The 19,008-nt window shown below is 41.1% G+C and overlaps 1 protein-coding gene across 2 annotated transcripts in view; it reads left to right on the forward strand.

The window, feature by feature from the left end:
• LOC147336641 (NACHT, LRR and PYD domains-containing protein 12-like) overlaps positions 1-19,008 on the forward strand; it is a 327,736-nt gene that overhangs the window by 160,906 nt on the left and 147,822 nt on the right. The window lies entirely within an intron of this gene.

Genomic DNA, 19,008 nt, shown 5'->3' on the forward strand with positions numbered 1-19,008 from the left:
CATCCATTTATGAACATGTTCTCATTCATATTCAATCGTAGTCTAAGTCCTTCTTTAGAGGGATAAATGTCATTCATTATCTTCAAATGTGTTTCTGTTGTTTTGGGGGGGAAGTTTGAAGTCCATTGTTCAAAGTCTGTTAATGAAACTTTATGAAGTTTATGTAGGATGTTTCTCCTATTTTGTATTTGTTTGAATTATGATGTATTTCTGACTCTTTCTGCCATGATGCCAGGTCTCTCTTGAAAACAACATTTTTAATCTCAATTAAATTTTCACCTGGAGAAATAAAGATGATAATAATAATTTTGTCTTCAGGGAATCATTTCTCTGTAAAACAGCTTCTTCTGAAACTCTTGTTACATTTCTTGTTTATTGTTTGCTGGTTTTAGAAAAATGTCATCGTCTCTGTGTGAACTTAAACTCTACATGTGGTGTCAGCTATAAACGAGCTCTAGAGTCTAATAACGATGCTTTTATTATTGTCTGGTATCCAACCTAACCCTGGGCCTCTGGCTGAATGTGAAACACCAGCAGATGTTAAAAACTGTCTGGGTTACACGTGCATCACGTCGTGTGCTTCCTAACATGGATATGATTGGAATCTGGGCCTGTTCAAGCGGTGCTGGTATCATTGTTGTTTCTGAGACTTTCCAAATCTTTACTGGATAAAAACGTAGCAACTGATGGATTTAACATTTAGCTCTCAGACTGTCCCAGAAAAGGCGGAGGTCTGGAAGTTTATGTGAAGGTCTGTCTTGCTGCTCAAGTCTTGTTCTCTCCATCTGCACCTCAGCCATTTGAAATCTTGGCCTTAACTATTGATCTGTTTGGAAATCAGACTGTTGTTGGCTGCTTTCAGCCTCCACCTGCTTCCCCCAGCACATCACCGTCTCTGGTTCAACTTTTATCTGAGCTGCATTTTAATGACGTCTTTCAGATGGATGATTTTCATTGGGACTGGCTTTCTTCTGTGTCTGATGATTTTAAGGCACACTGCTTGTTTTTAAAACACCCAGATAAATCTGCTCTTATTGCCCTTTTTTAACTAATATGCTGCGTAAGTTTTCCACGTCTGCAGTTTTTGCCAACGACCTGAGTGATCACTGCATAGTTGGTGCTGTGAGAAACACTAAAATCTCACGCTCCGAGCCCGCATCAGTTTGAACTGGGGTCGTATTAAACAGGCTGACAATGTCAGTTTGGGAACATTTACAGGAGAGTTGTGTCTACTTTGTGGACAGACACGCCCCTTTTTGCCAGGTCAGGGTGAAAGGTCGGGACAGGCCTGGTTTGGTTCAGTACCGGCCGATCTCCTACATGAGAGAAACCAGGCCTGGGCAGGAAGTCTGGCTCTGATGCTGATTGGCTACGTTTTCATTAGCTGTGTAATCGGATTACTGCCTCCATCATCAAGATCCAATGTAACTATTTTTTACTTTAACGACTGACAGTCCAAACGACCGTAGGAGGTTTTGGCAAACTATAAAGTGTCTCTGCCAGCTGTGACTCCTCAGAGCTTCCTCCTCACTTAAATATCGACTCCACTCCTGTGTCACACAAAACTGAAATGTTGCTTTAACAAACACTTTGTTGCTTCTTGTTCTTTGTTCAGCACAGTATCTGATGGTAAACCTCTTGCACACAACTCTGCTCGTAGTTCCTGGTCACTGATACCTTTTCCTTCACACCTGTCACAGTAGAAGAGGTTTGTAAGGCTTTGAATAGCCCCAACACCAGAAACTCGTCCTCACAATCGTTCTCCTTCCTTCTTGCACTTGGCTGCAAATATCATAGCTGAGCCAGTGTCTTATATTTTTAATCTTTCTCTACAACAGAAGGCTTTACCACAGATGTGGAAGTGTGCCTCTGTACTCCCCCACTGAAAGCTGGTGATTCTTCAACAGTTAGTAATTACAGGCCAATTTCCAAACTCTGTGTCTTATCTAAGGTTCTTCAAAGGCTGGTAAATAATCAATTTCAAAGTTATCTGGATGAAAATGTGATTTTATCTCCCTTCCAGTCTGGTTTTAGGAAACTGCACAGTACTGGAACTGCTTCGATAAAAGTTCTCAAAGACGTCTATGAAGCGCTGGATGCAAAGAACTACTGTGCAGCTCTTTTTATTGATCTATCAAAGTCTTTGACACTGTCGACCACAACAAAAACTCTTCTGGCACAACTTCACCTACTTCCAAGCTGCGTGGAGAGGATGAGGATCTAACAGCACAGGAACTCCAGCAACACTCAGCAGCAGCTGCTCCCAGTCCCTTGGTTTATGAGCTGAGCTGCTGACCACAGCATTTTATGTCATAGATTACTGGAAATAGGCCTTTCAGACCGAGCAGCTGGCTGCTTCTCTAATGTTCTTTTGGACATCAGCAGTGCGTTCAGCTCAATGGTCTCTCTTCCAGCTTTTTAAATGTCACTAAACGAGTGCACAGGGTTCTGTCCTGGGCTACTTATGTCAACGGTGTGGCACAAAATCTAGATGCATCTGTTCATTTTATACCATCAACATAGTTTTCAAACCATTACAGCAGCTGTTGATAGTATTCAGTCTCAGCTGGCTCAGACTGGCTTTAAATGTAGAAAAAAACCAAAGTCATGTTGTTCACAAACAGAAAGAGGGTCCGGCTTTATTTCCTTCTCCTGTATCTGCTCAAAGTATTTCTATTGAAACTGTGGCCTCGTACACATACCTCGGTATTGTGGTTGATGACAGTCGTTCCTATAAGCCACACATTGAACATCTAATAAAGACACTGAGGCTGAAGTTGGGCTTCTCTTCCAGGAACAGATCATGTTTCACAGGAAAAAGCTTGTTGCTGCCACCTTTTTTTTACCTGCCCTGGATTACAGTGACATGATTTATATGAATGACTCTGCTCGCTCTCTTCATCTGTTGGATTTTGTCCATCATGGGGCATTAAGATTTATAACTGTCTGTAAACCTTTAACACACCACTGTACTCTGTGTTCTCTGGTTAACTGGTCCTCATGGTCCATTAGTGTCATTTTATCTATCAATCTGTTTCTGGGTTACTGCCTCCTATTTATCAGAGTACATGTTAGGCAAACAGTTTAGTCACAGCCTGCAGTCTCAGGACATCATTACATCCACTGTTCCATCAGTTCATGCAGAGCTTGGGAAGAAGGCGTTCTCCTTTTCTGCTCCGTCTTCATGGAAAACATAACCGAAGGATTTAAGGCTCTCCGTTGATTTCACTTGCAGACTTCAAAAGACGTACACATGTTTTTGTGAAACCATCTCTGGGAACTTGTTCTCGTTTTTAATGTGACTGAGTACATTACACAAACTTTTCTTTTATTGTTGTAATTTGTTCAAGGGTTAGGGTTAGTTGTTCAAAGCCTCTCCCAGTCAGTGCTGTTCTCTATGCCTGTCTTACTCTACATGATGTTATTAGCACAAACACTTTAAAGGTGATAATTAGGTCTACAACAATAACACAGACTGCAATGTAGTTAAGCGTCTTACAGTTAGTTTTGAATGAATGAACTTAAAAAACAACACAAGCAAAGATCTGTCCCCTCCTGTTTTTTGTGTCACATAAGAAAGAAGCATCAATATCTGATGAGAAGACTTATTAATTTGGCCTTTCACGTGGTCTTACTCAGGTGATGCGAAGTGAAATATGCATCCTTTTTATGGTAATGTGCTGGAAAATGTTGGAAATGGACATTAAACGTGCTCACAAAGTGCTTGAATTTGACCCTGAAAGGTGTATGAACCCAGAAAAAGTCACACTTGGAGTAAAAACCTCTCATAGCAAGTTAATCATATTCAATTGATTTGATGCTTTCAGCACAAAATTTAGCCACACAGTCAGGACAGCGTCTGATTTACCTTCATCGGTAAATGTGTTTATGCAGTACATAGTAACAGTGTGGCTGAGTCCTCTGGTTCAAATCAGTTCCAGTACATTTGGAGATGTAAGTCTTAACCTTTCACATGCATCGGGAAGGAAAAAACATTTAATCTGCACAGTACTGCCGAAGTGCAGCGATACATTGTGAAGTGCACATTTCCATTTCTCATACAGTACCGAGCAAAAGTCTTGAACCACCCCCTTATTTTTTCGTGTTTTGCCAGGTCAGTCTGTGTTAACGGTGTTATTAACTGCATTCTTCAACTAAAGAAGTGAGAACAAATGATGTGGGCTTTTGTTTTTTTGCAATAGGCTGCAAGTAAATGTGTACAGTTACAATTTAAAATTGGTTCTTTGTTAAGTTTTCTGGTCCTTTCCGTGACTTAGGTGTCTGTTTATGTTTGAATGTTTCAGAGATTAGTGTGAAGGGTCTTAACAGACAAAAAGTGGTCAAATACAAGCCCTGGATTAAAAACCAGAAACACTTTAAAAAGCCTGGAGAGCTATTCCTTAATACCACTTTAAAGATTACAGGGAAGTCCGGATCCCTGGAAGCAAATGAGGGATGGCTCAAGACTTTTGCACAGTGCTGTACATGTCATGTTCCCTGTTTTATAGCTCAGCTCAAACTGACACGTTCTCACTAACTGCTTCTCATTTTCTCCACAGTAAACTTTGACCACTTCCAGATACTGCGGGCCATCGGGAAAGGAAGCTTTGGAAAGGTAATGCAGCCTCCATTTTTCACGCCACTTGTATATTGTTTGCCCTTAATTACCCACCACGGTCGTCATCTCTAAAGAATCAGTGCAAGCAAAGCGAAATGTGCTGGGATTACACTTTAGTTCTCGTGTGCTGCTGTTATTTAATAACAGTTATAAATGCACCTTATGTAATTATTTCTATAAAGTCAGTTAGAGGAGAGCCGATTTCTATTTCATCTCACTCAATCTAGGTGGGAATTTTGACCCCACGTCTCAATTTAATTACAGAGCACATTGAACGTCTGGATGAGACTTCAGTAATGAATTCAGGACTGTGTGTGTGTGTGTGAGATACACAATTGGGGCTGCAGAGATTGGAATAGTTTACCTTCATTTTAAATATCACTGCCCTGTGCACATTGTCGGCTTTAAAATTCAAACTTAAAGAGTTTGTAAGTAAACTGGCTGAGATGAGACAGACGATGCACCGGGTCCTCGTCTGAGTGCTGGCTTTCAGTTGTGCTGTCTCTCTTGCCCAGCCATGCACACACAGACACTGTGCTACACTTACACAGTGAGACAGATGCTCACAGAGACGTCCAGATACATTTTGTCCTCGCTGGAGGTCATCTTGTGTTTTTTGGCCCACTGTGGCCTCACACCGAGCTCCTGCTGTTTTTTGAACACTTTAACAGCACCAGTCTTTAACTTCCTGTTGAACACACAGTGGGGGGGGGGGGGGGGGGGGGGGGGGGTGCAGGAGGTAATAAATCAAGTTTGATTATCCTAATTTATAGCTGTCTTTATGTTAAGGATTAAAATAAAATTCACAAGAGGAAGGTGTAGGTGTGTGTGGTTGGGAAGAGAAGGGCGAAGCTAGAATGAAGCACAAACAGAGGGAGGTGTTTGCCTCTCGCTGTAGCGCTGTGAAACACGATCTGTAGATTGCAGCTTGTGTAGGTGCTCCAAGAAAATGGGTTCATTGGCATGCAGCACTGTAGATGTGCACGTATGCACTCGCGAAAGAGAGAGGATGCTTGTGTTGCTGAGCTCGTTCTTGCACAGCGGCGAGATATGAGGTAGGTTGGGGCTACCTCATAACTCCCCGCTGTGAGGCTGCCAGATGGGAAGAAGAGGAAACCGCCTCGTTGTCCTGAAACGCTCATTTTCCTCTGCTCACTTTTCATCTTTACAATCTCAGCACTTGGGTGTGTATCTTCTTGCAGTGGGCCTCTCAGTTTCATTCTTATTCATAAGCTCCTCTTTGTGTTATTTAGTTTGTACCTGAAAAGTCTAATTTATGCCTGAGTACACAAGTACAAATAAAAGGAGTACCACGTACTTTAATGGGTCAGCTTGGGTCCAGACCTGAATTAGAGATAATGTTGGGCTGTTTTAGGTCTGAGCCACTAACCTGACGAAAACGCAACACAACTGCTGGTAAGTGCGTGTTGTTTAAAACAGATAGTTGGAGAGGCAGGTCAGTGCTTTTAAAGGTTTATCAGGTGTCAAATCATTTTATAGATGGGAAATGTGGGACTGTGCAAAAGTTTGAGCCACACCTTAATTCTAACATATAACTTGCTGGGTAATGGGAAACGGGTGCAACAGTTTAAATTTGAAAAGTTTACATGAAAATACAATATAAAAGGCAAAAACAGAGTTGATATAATGAGGTAATGAGCTTGAGCATCTTTATCTTCAGCACGCCCTGAACTCTCTTAGGCACATTTCTTTGGAATTCCTTTAAGTAGTCTTCAGGAATAGTTCTCCGAGCTTCTTTAAGGACATTCAGAGCTCTTCTTTCGATATCAGCTGCCGTTTTGTTCCATTCTCTGCCGAGATGATCCCACACGGCTCAGGTCAGTCCATGAATGATGGTGTTTCTATGTGTTTAGTAAGCTGCTGCCGATCAGATGCTTTCCAGATGGTATTGCATGGTGCATCAAAGTCTGGTGGTACTTTTCATAATTCCATCAATTTTGACGAAATCCCCAACACCCTGGCTGAAATGCAGACCCAAACTATGGCAGAGCTGTACAGTAGTTTACAGGTGGTTGTAGACATATTACCACAATTTGAACCAGAACTGTCAAATTTTGGTTCATCACTCCATCAGACCTGCTGCTACTGATTTTCAGTCCAGTTTTTGTGTAATTTGGCATCCCTCAGCCTTTTCTCCCTGTTCCCTTCCTTAATAATGGCTTCTTGACAGCCACCCTTCACTGACACCATGAGATGAGGCTTTGGTGAACACTAGATGGATCAACTGAAGGACCAAGTGCATCTTTCAGGTCCTGTGTCAGGTGTTTGCTGAATTTTTTTTGACATGACTTTCAGGTACTGTTCCTCCACTGTAGATAGATTTTTCAGCTTGTTCCCTTTTTTTCTGTCTTCTACTTTCCCAATCCAAAGAAATTAAATAGTGTGTTTCTGTGACAGGTTGCTAGTAACAAAGTCCCTAAAGATAAAATTTAAAATTGGTTCTTTGCTAAGTTGTGTGTTTTGTATTGTATTTGACAACTCTGGTTTGTCCCCTTGAGTTAGGTTAAGTGGTTTAACCCCCCCAAAAAACAAAAATATCGCTCTGAAAGCGATCAGGTACAAGGACTGGACTGAAAATGGGTGGAAAAAGCAGTTAATGTCCAAAGAAAAACTTTAAATGACCTTCAGAAAGTCTAAAGAAAGGAAGAAGAAGAACATCTGGCTCAGTACAGGCAAAATATAAAGAACTGAGGAGAGGCTCAAGACTTATTCACAGATAATCAATCAAATTAATCAAGCGTCATCTGGAAGCATCCTCCTGGCTGTAAGAGCGTCTCGTTTTTGTCTCATTAACTGTCTGGTGGCGCTCACAGTAGTCTGCTGTGACGGGGACCTCGAGGACTAATGTTACAGGGAAATCATTAGGAAAGTGCTTTGGACTGAGCTTTACTGAAATCTCAGTTTTCCCCCTGTCGGAGAGCTCCACCACCTCCACCCCTCCTCCTCCTATTCCTTCTTTTTAAACGTCAGTGCAGGTACCGTCTCCCTCCCTCCCATCCCTGTATTTTTGTTACATAGAACTTAGTGGCTGTGCTCACTGTTCAATTCAAGTTGGTTTAAGAGAGATGGTAGTTTAAAAAACACAAAAACAAGCTGTTTTGGTAAAGCAATATATATGATTATTAAAGATAAAATATAGTGTTAATTTGTTTGAGTTCCTTCCCTCTCTCTTTACTTCTCACTCTGTTTTGAAGCATCTGCCTTCCAGCAGATGGGGGAGACTGTATTGGCAGCTGCTTTCCAGGAGGATGTAGCTCATCTGTATCACGAGGCCTGTTGGGCCATATACGTCCTAAGAGTAAGAGTAATTTCCTGCTCTCTCTTTTCCTCTCTAACTTTTCCCTGTGTGCATTAGGGCTGCCACAAACGATTATTTTGATAGTCGACTAGTCACCGATTATTTTTGCGATTAGTCGACTAATCAGATTAGGGCTGCACGATTAATCGTTAGAAAATCGCGATCTCGATTCATACTTATGTGCGATCTCACAGAAAAGTTAGCAATAGTTCTTTTCCTATTACAGCTACATCCACTTCTGTCGTGCCTAGGCTGCTCACTAGGGCTGGGTATCATCACTGATTTCTATAATCCATTCGATTCCGGTTTTCAAAGTCCCGATTCGATTCCACTTAGCCTCAGACAGTCAGAAATATTATAACTCTGATCATTTATCAGTACTGACTTCATCAGAATTGTGAACATCACAGCAGATGCCTTTGTGTGAAAGTAACTGAGAATAAAACACAGAAAAACATGAAGGAGATTTTCCTGGTCTGGCTTTTTATAGCAGATAACCTTAAAAATATTCTACAATGTTCTGCATATGAAGTTTAAATTTCTTCAGTATTGAACAACAGAAAAAATAGGCTTTCTTGTCCGAGGTCATTTAAGTGAAAAAAAGAAAAAGACAGCAGCCGACAGCGCTGTAAACAACGGTAGACTGGTGGGTAATAAGCGAATGAATAATACAGAAAACAGAGATTGGAGACGGGAAACTGTTCTTGAAGTATAGAGAGAGATAGAGAGAGAGCTAGCTGTGCATGGAGTGTGATTTTAATAGTCGTGGAAGCAAAACAGCAAAATTAATGACGACATTGATCAAATGTGAAGCGCAGTTTGCTGCTTCTTTTGCTGCTGGCTCTGTGAATTTTGGTTGGAGAGACAAAACCTGCAGCTCAGAATCAGCGCAAGAAGACGTAATCGCAGCGCGGACCGGACGCATCAGGATCGCTAAGCTCCGACAGCGTGTCCATCTACGAGCCGTCGGGTGAGAAAGCCGAGAAAGACAAAGTTGATTCTGATGCGTCGGGTCTGTGTTTACGTCTTTGTGTGGAATCAGTGTACCTGCTCTCATTTACACGGATTCGCATTTGCGACCAAATTGGTTGCACTCTAGAGCCCTGTTACTTGATGAAAGTTGGTTTTGCAGAGTTAATCTTGCAGCTCAGCCACATCATAGCCCTCAGCAACCAAGAGCATGCTAGCGGGCCGTTGTTATTATGTTATTACTGTGCTTTTCGGAAAATAAGGCACTCAAAAAATCAGTCCTTTGATTTTTCTGGAAATCGACAGTGCTCCTTATAATCCGGTATGCCTTATGTCTCTACCAGCTTTGCACATCTACAGACTGAAATCTTTGCCCATTCTTCTTCACAAAACAGCTCCAGCTCAGTCAGATTAGATGGGCAGCGTTTGTGAACAGCAGTTTTCAGATTTTGCCACAGATTCTTGATTGGATTTAGATCTGGACTTTGACTGGGCCGTTCTAACACATGGACATGTTTGCTTTTAAACCACTCCATTGTTGCCCTGGCTTTATGTTTAGGGTCGTTGTCCTGCTGGAAGGTGAACCTCCGCCCCAGTCTCAAGTCTTTTGCAGACTCCAAGAGGTTTTCTTCCAAGATCGCCCTGTATTTGGCTCCATCCATCTTCCCATCAACTCTGACCAGCTTCCCTGTCCCTGCTGAAGATAAGCCCCCCCAGAGCATGATGCTGCCACCACCATATTTGACAGTGGGGATGGTGTGTTCAGAGTCATGTGCAGTGTTAGTTTTCCACACAGAGCATTTTGCATGTTGGTCTCATCTGACCAGAGCACCTTCTTCCACATGTTTGCTGTGTCCCCCACATGGCTTGTGGCAAACTGCAAACGGGACTTCTTATGGTTTTCTGTTAACAATGGCTTTCTTCTTGCCACTCTTCCATAAAGCACAACTTTGTGCAGTGCACGACTAATAGTTGTCCTATGGACAGATTCCCCCACCTGAGCTGTGGATCTCTGCAGCTCGTCCAGAGTCACCATGGGCCTCTTGGCTGCACTTCTGATCAGCGCTCTCCTTGTTCGGCCTGTGAGTTTATGTGGACGGCCTTGTCTTGGTAGGTTTACAGTTGTGCCATACTCCTTCCATTTCTGAATGATCGCTTGAACAGTGCTCCGTGGGACGTTGTTTCTTTTTGTAGCCTAAGCCTGCTTTAAATTTCTCAGTAACTTTATCCCTGACCTGTCTGGTGTGTTCTTTAGACTTCATGGTGTTGTTGCTCCCAATATTCTCTTAGACAACCTCTGAGGCCGTCACAGAGCAGCTGTATTTGTACTGACATTAGATTACACACAGGTGCACTCTGTTTAATCATTAGCACTCATCAGGCAACGTCTATGGGCAACTGACTGCACTCAGACCAAAGGGGGCTGAACACACACCCCACTTTGCAGTTATTTATTTGTAACAAATGTTTGGAATCATGTCTGATTTTCGTTCCACTTCTCACGTGTTCACCACTTTGTGTTGGTCTTTCACCTGGAATTCCAATAAAATTGATTCATGTTTGTGGCTGTAATGTGACAAAATGGGGAAAAGTTCAAGGGGACCGAATACTTTTGCAAGCCACTGTATGAATCCTGGTTGTGTTTCCTGACCTGGAAACGATTTTATGTGCACGGCGCTCGAAAATCTGTCAAATGTTTTAGTACGACTTTGCTAAGCTACGAAGCCGCACCGCTTGATGGATTGTTGGAGCATTACGGCTATCGTAGGCAGGAGCCTCGCGGAGTGATACGTACTGTGCTTCAACATAATATTACTGTATTGTGTGTTTGTTTAACCTCTTTTTAAGTTTTGTGGATATTATACATGGTTGTGCTGAGGATATGTCGGCCAGTTTCCACTGGAAATGCCTTTTGGTTAAACTGTCAGCGAGGAATTTGCATTTGCACTGTTACATTTTTATATAAGTTTAATGCACATGAAAAGCAGCTGCTTATTTAAGTGAAAATATATTGATTGTTTTTTTGTTTTTTTTGCACAAATGAAGTGGAGTTGTAAAGTATTTTGTCTCGTGTCAGTTATATCGTTATCGCACATTTTCAAATTTATATCGTGATGAATATGTTTGGCCATATCGCCCTGCTCTACTTCTACAACACGCCTTGTGTAGATGAGTTAGTGAGGCAAACTGATCAGCTGTCTTATTGTGTCTGTTGAGTGTTTGGTTTTGTGAACGGCCTCTTTAATGCACGAGGGTGTGACCATCCACATCCTTGTATCTGTCCACTGTCAGTCATTCATTTTGTGCAAATCTGGCCAAGTCTTCCAAGTGTGCGTGTTTTTTTTCCTTCTGACCAGATGCAGCTTTCTGCAACATCACTTTAATGTCCTTATACTGATCACCACACTGTGTATGTGCGCTAAAACAGCAATCATTTCACTGCTCCTTTGTAGTGACAGGTTACAAAACGTCATTAGATGCTGCATGGCTGTACAAGATAGACTTTGGTTAGCAACAACTCTCTGAGGCCTTTACTGTGGGGAAAAGACGGGTTCCGGGAATCCACACACGAACAGGAGGGGGGAAAGACACTTGCAGTCCACACACGCTCCAAAGTCCTCACTCCATCCACGCTCCACGCTCCTCTTCACACTCCACAAGAAACACAAAAGCTCGCTCCAATCCTCACACACTTGATCGCTCAGGTAACACAGGGGCAGGTCCAGGGAAATCTATTCACAGAGATTCAAAAGGTTACTGTAAGAAGATCGCTAGGGAAACACGAGAACGAACTGAGCTGGGGTTAACACTGACGAGAGTCGGCAACGGTCCAGCGACGAGAAATACAGGGCTGCCATCTTATAAGGGGACTGGAACACTGTTGGGTGATGAGCCACAGGTGTCACCAGGTGCGTGGGCCAAGGGCAGGAGCCCACAGATGAGCTCCGCCCAGGCAGTGAGAGAAGGAGGGAGGGAGAGAGCGGGGACAAAATCAAAACAAAAAAACACATGTAGCCACACTGAGGCGACCGGGTAGACACAGGGACCCTGACACCCTCGCCTTTTTCAGAAATGTCATGTATGAAAATCTATAATAACTCCAGTTATACGGATATCAATATCCTCATAAGTGAGGATATTGATAAAACTGATTTTAACTTTTACTGATTTCTGTTTAGATATAAATTGATTCAAAGTGGTCAGATATGCAGATTCTGACCTTTCCTCTGGCAAATATATAAACTCACTGAAAACAGTTTGACTTTTCAGAGAGTTTCCTATCTATCTGTATTTTTACTTTAATAGTTAAGCACGATTAACATTTATGAAACAAAAATAAACAAGTTAATAAATGAAATGAAATAATACTGATTTATATATTCACTCTGTTTACTTTTTCGATATAGAAATACAATGAAGACTTCCATTTTCCTGCTGGTGGCGCTCTCTGGCACTGTGCTCTGCATAACTAACGGACGTGTTCAGAAATTCGAAAACCAGCATATCATCAACATGATCCCACAAGGGGGATGTGATGATCTGATAGCAAACAGAGATAATAATGGTAACTGTAAGCGCAAGAATACCTTTATCATTGGTGACTTTAATCAAGTTAGAACAATTTGTGATCCGAGCAATTGTATCAATGCAAATAGAAATCTTTATAAAAGCCCCACAGACGTGCACATTCTGTATTGTAAACTGCTGGGACAAACAACCGATACCCATTGTACACACAGATACAGATGAAAAGGCGTATTGTAATTGCATGTGATAAAATCAATCATTTCCTTCAGCCTGTGCACTTTGAATGTTGCGCTTGAGTTGAGAGATGCTGTGAGCTTGCTGCGATCTTTAAACATCACTTCATGATGCTGGTTTAGATGCTTTATAAGACTTTGTTACGTTTCTTAAACAGTGATGAAAATAATAAAGAGGAAATATGAGAGAAGTGATTTTCAGTGAATGTTGAAAAAAATACCACAATAACAAAAATGATGGCAACATTGCTACACTTTGCTTTCTTAGCTTGCATATTGTACATTTTCACAGTTGTTTCTAATTGGCTCCATCTTCTCTCGCTGTCACAGCTGTTGCTCAACTTTCAGCACTCATTCAATTAAAAAAACAACAAACAAAAAAACCAAGCTGCTGCTGGTAAGGTTGGCATTCTTGCAAGACTCAGTAACACAAAACAAATAAAAAAATGCACATCCCATGTTTATCCCATGTTATTCCAGGCTGAGTTTATGCATTTATGCTTATTTGTTTATAAAATATTATAAGCTGGTCTGAGGTCATTTGTTACTAAAGAAAAACAAACAAACACTGTGTCATTATTTAATCCACTAAAACTAAGACACAATGCAGAAGCAGTGTGTGAAAGCTAAGTGCACCTTCACTGGTGTAGCATCTGCCTTAGAAATAATGAACTCAAATGAAACTGCTGAATCATCTCTATGTGCTAAAGGCTCATTTTAATGCAGCATTAATCACGTTGCTTTAACAGTGCTGCATTTTAATAATGTTCATCACGTTCTTTGTAGATTTTAATTATCACCATCGTCGCTGTGATAACATGTCTGGTTGGAGCAGGCGGCACTCAGGGATCATGTTGTGTGGAAGAAGAGTCATGTGATTTTTTTTTTAAAGCTTTTTTTATATGAGTGCACAGAGTGTGAAACAGAAAGATAGGATTGACAGAGAAAGCTGATCATGTCTGTTGTGACACCTGCAATCTCTGACTAGAGTTTTAGGTTTTGTCAGGCAGCTAACACAAAGAAAGCCTGGCTTCATTGTACAAATACAACTTACATATACAACACATGACATATTACACAGAGTCATTATTTATTCAACAAAAACTAAGCCAGATGCAGTTTTTGGATTTTATTTCAAAATGTTCTTATTCTGATTGTTTACTTAATATATTTAGACACATTTGGTTTATTTCTATAAAAATGATATTTTACACAAAACTTCAAACAGCTGCCTGCAAACATGGCTCTTTATTGTAAAGCCAGGTATGAACAACAACCTGCAGTTGCATGCTGTTGTGGTCATTGGTGTCACATTAGGTTCTGAACCACAAACAGAGAAGTTTCTTAGAACTGCTGGGCTAGTGATGTAGGTGTTGATGCAAATAATGGCTTAGGGTGGTGCTACGACAGTGTATAAAAACTGAAGCTCCCAGAGCCAAGTGTTATTTGTTCTTCCGTAACTGAGGTGAACTATAACCTGCTCAGGTAGAATTTAATAACAGCGTGTCTGAACTGCTCATCTCCAGGCTTCACGTCTCATTCTGTAAGAACTTGTTGTTTGTTTATTAACTTTTTATAAACAACAGACTTTTGTATACTTCCAAGAAAGAGGGAGAACTTACTCTTCTGCCACACTCACGTTCATCTTTATCTGTCATCAGTTCAGATAAAAGCATCACTGATTATTCTGAACACTGTTTTAAAGCTTCTGCGTCACTCTGATTTCTTCTTAAAGTTGGCAGACAGGATTGTGAAGAAGGACATAGTGGATCCCCCCTTTTAATGAGCATATTATCTGTGAACGCTGAATACAAACAACCTAAATGCTCATTAAAGAAGCAGGTTGGCTCATAAAGTGCTCTGTACTTATTTTATGCAAGTGCTGTTTCTGGAAACAACCACCATCTGTAACCAACACAGGACTTATTGAACTGTCAGGTGTGCAGACAACATGGCACATTTTGGGAACACCTATAGTTGATGTCTTAATTATGAAAATAGCTACTATGTAGTTGATGCTTCCTGTTCTGCCAGAGCAGGTGCAGCCTTTGTGGAAGTGGGTTCCACTGGACCAGCGTCTGTGAACGATCCATTGTGGGTGATTTTTTTTTTTTGACCTTACATCTGTGTGTAAGGACCAACCACAACCATCTAAAATCTTTGCATGTTATTTTATCTTCTGTGTAAGAAGTACACAGCATACCCTGATGATCAGCTTCAAGGGTTCTCAGTGTAGGATGCATACAGTATGTCATGCTGAAATATAGAGCACTTACAATAGAACCCACTAGAAACCAATTATTTTAGCCTGGTTCCTTAAATCTATGGCATTTTTCCCATGCTGACTGACATGCTGCTCAGTGTCTTTTGCTGTCTGTCATGATCCTGGGCCATGTTGGCCCAGCATTCTTAGTTTTCATATGTTTTGTGTGTTGTTCTTTATTTATGCCATGGTTTCTGTTAAGATGTTCCTTATTTGATTACCTCCTGTGTGCCCCTCTGTTTATCTGTGAGCCCTCGTTTCCCCTCCTTGTGTTTTATTCCATGTTTTCCCAGCCTGTTATGTCCGTGCTCTCCCCGTGCTGTCTCTCCTCCTCTCTGAACCTCCGTGTACTTCCTGTTTTACTTTGACAGTCTCCCGTCAGTGTTGCGTTTACTCCTGCCGTGTCTTGTTATGATTATCAGTGTCACCTGTGTTCCCCATGTGCTCCCACTTCCCTTGTTAACCCTCTGTGTATTTATGTCTGCGTCTCCCTCAGTTCTGTGTCGCGTTCTCCCTCATTCATGGCCGTGTGTTTCTCTGTGTATTACGTTATAGTTTCCTCGTTTAGGTTGTATGGTTTTTCTCTCCAGCAATAAAGCTGTGTTTTGAGTTCATTCCTGCCTCCGTGAGCTTGCGTTTGGGTCCTCATCCTGCCTGCACACAGCCGCAACCATGACAGTCTGCTTTTAAATCAGATGTCACTCTGAACATAAACACAAGCCACAGCAGCCCAGCTGTCTTAGCTGAGTACAAGGATACATTTACTCTCTTTGTGTAAAATATTGTGATGATTTTACATTATATTAGGCAGGCAGCTGCCCAAATTAAACCGTGACTATTAGCAGTTTGGTTATTTTGAACGCCTCGGCTGGAAAAAATTCAAAATGGTTTGTAAGGTTGGCCACAGCTTTGTATGTAAAGGGGAGTTAGAAGATTGCTTCATATTTTAAGATTGATTAAGATTAATTAATATTTTTAATTGTTTTATTTTACATCTCACCTTTTACACTGCATTGAGTTGCTGCCATGTGATTGGCTGAGTGTACATCGTTCTTTGTTTCAAAATGGACTTAATGCTTGGTTGAACAGTTGTGATGTTTATCTCCTTTAGATTTATTTTTTATTTTCATGATGAAAAATGGTTTGTTGGTTCATACCTATGAAGTTAGTGTTTCTGAAAAGCCTAAAAAGATGAATTGTTACCATAGTAAACTTCAAAGCAGACTTTATTATTTGATATAGTTATAAAATTGGATAAAAACTGACTTCAGCATAATATAAAATAATGTGTTGTCACTATGTATGCATTGGTCAACTTTCAGATCTATAAAGTTCAGCTCCCCCAGCTGTGTCTCCCTTCTGTGGCCCATTCCCTCATTACTACCCTGTGTATTTAAGCCCTGTGTTTTCCCATGCTTGGTGTCGCGTCGTACCTTCAGACCCTGCCTGTGTGTTCCTGCTTGGTTTCATGGTTTGGTTTCTGTTTTTGTTTCATGCCAGCAATAAAAGCTGTGGTTTTAGTTACATTTCGTCTCAGAGTCCTGCATTTGGATCCACATTTCCACCTGCCCGCACTCAGAGCCCTGACATCAGCATAATATAAAATAATGTGTTTTCCCGATACCTGATTTTTAGCACTATGTATGCATTGGTCAACTTTCAGATCTATGAAGTTCAGCTCAGTTATCTATGTTTTCATTTTTAGTTTCCATTTGCATTTAGATGCACGGCCGATTCTCTGATGTGTGATCTGTTTCTACCTGTGCTGATGCTAGCAGGACTAAAGCTGATCAAGCAGCAGTAAATATGTGAAGCAAGGCTGAAGGATACACTCATAAAATGAACAGAATCATAAGAATATAACAGCACGAGCACTGCAAATGCAACTAAAACATGTTGACATCAAATGGTATGTTATTTGAAATCTATATGAAATAATGACACATCTATGTTTTCCATTTTTTTTTTTTTTGTATTTATTTAGTTTTTCCACAGTTGTGTAAATCAGTCTGTCTGTGGACTGGTACAGCCGAAAAGCCGACGCAGCCAGTTCCTCTTCTTCTTCTTGGGTTTTTTCTCTGGCACAGTCTTAGCTTCAGTTTCGAGTTCAGCTGGATTGGTAGTTATCGTTTTCTCTCTGTCTTCTATTTGTTGTAGAGAGTCATGCAGAGACATCTCAGTTGATGTCAGGGAGTCTTCTTCTTCTTCCTTGTCCTGTTCTTTGGTGTCTTTTTCCACCAGAAGCTCAGATTTTCCATTTGCTGTGTTGGAATTTTGTTCATTTTGCTCCTGTGTGATTTTAATGTAGGACGCTTTGACTTCTTTCAACTCTTGATAAAGAGTCTCTACTTTCATGTCATGAAGCTCCTTGTTGGAGCAGAGCTGGGATTTAAGCTCACTGATTTCCATGTTCAGTGTCTCCTGGTCCTGCCTATGTTTGTCTTCCTGTTCCTTGAGTTGGTGTTGAGCTTCTAGGAGCTGTTGTTGGAGTGTTCCTATTTGCTCTTGTTGAGTCTTGTATTGGAATTCAAATTGAGCCTCCTTCAGACCTACACAGTCCGTGTGCGAAGCCTCTGTGGACACGACTTAAATACACAGAGAAACACAGGGGAATTACACACAGGTGGTGGACACAGCTGGGAATAATCACCAAGACGAGACAGAGGTAAAACTGAACACACTCACATGAGACGCAGACCTTCACAATAAAACAGGAACAAGAAACCATCACACTAAGACGCAGACTCGACATAGAGAGAGAGACAGAAAATGACACATGGAACTAAACTAAACCTGCAAAAACATGACAACTCAAAATACTGGGTCAAACTGAGCCAGAACCGTGACAGATTTTCTATAATGTTTTGCTTGAGCATGTCCTGCTTTTCTGTAATGTTATTTCTACAGTTTTAGCAGTTCTTCTCGAGGGAAAGAGAAAGATGTAAAACTCTTATACGTTATATATGTTAAATAACATGTGTAGTGCTCACATGTAATGCAGATGTTAGCTTTGATCTAACCAATGAATCCTGATTGGATGTTGTTAGCGTTAGCACTTGTGTTTGCTTCCCTGCTGTACAACAGCATTACCAAAATACAACTGAAGAAACAAACTCAGTTATGAAAAGTTTGTGTTCAGTTTGCAGTCGCTGAAAATAATTACACCTTTGGGAATGACATGGAAATGCTCCCACACTAAAGATTGGGTTTTGTTTTGGGGATTTTCCATCTTAATTTATCTGTCTTATTTGGCTACATCTACGACACTGCTATGCTCTCTCTTGCCTATGTTTTCGTGGCTGCTGCTATCTGTATTTTAATATATATATATATATATGCAATGAAAATTCCCGTCTCGCCCCTCCCGGCAGTCTGTATACTTTAAGCTCAGGTAGTTTTTACACAGGATACGGGAGGATTACTGAGAAGAACCTAAGCAAACACGTGACAAGTTTTCAACAGGAATGAATGACAGTAAAAATGTTACCTCACAGATCGTTTTCATGCCATCAGTAATGAGCTGGTTTCAGCTGGACTGGACACACTCAAATGGCAAAGAAGGTTGTGTAGCCTTTGCAGAGAAGATGAAATGCATTCATGTAAATCAAAATGCATCTTTTAATTGAGGTAGAGGTTTGTCAGAGATATTATTCTCATAATGTACCTTTGTCCCAGCTGATTACCTTCATTAAACAGCAGGTTGCAAAAACCTCTTGTGTACCTCTTTTCAACCACTGGGAGGCGCTACAGCTTCATTCCTGTCACACTAAGGCAGCGGTAGGGAACTCCAGGCCTCGAGGGCCAGTGTCCCTGCAGGTTTTAGACGTTCCCTACCCCTGCACTAAGGCCTTTGAAATCTTCATTAACACTGAGTTTGAAATTTCTATCAGTCGAATGCAAAGGAGTCCTGTGGTTGTAGGACAGAGGTAGGGAACGTTAATCTGCCATCATTTAGATTATATGACAACAACCTTCAAATCTGAAGTCTCAGAAATCTGCTTCATGTACAAGTTCCTCCAATAATCAGGGCTAATATCACCAAATTGTACATAAACAGACTTTTACATGTTAAATATTT

The sequence above is a fragment of the Aulonocara sp. 'chitande type north' Nkhata Bay genome, linkage group LG3 (genome assembly GCF_057382095.1).
Source record: "Aulonocara sp. 'chitande type north' Nkhata Bay isolate Kocher_YH1m ecotype deep benthic linkage group LG3, A_spYH_male_GT1.1, whole genome shotgun sequence".
NCBI lineage: Eukaryota > Metazoa > Chordata > Actinopteri > Cichliformes > Cichlidae > Aulonocara > Aulonocara sp. 'chitande type north' Nkhata Bay.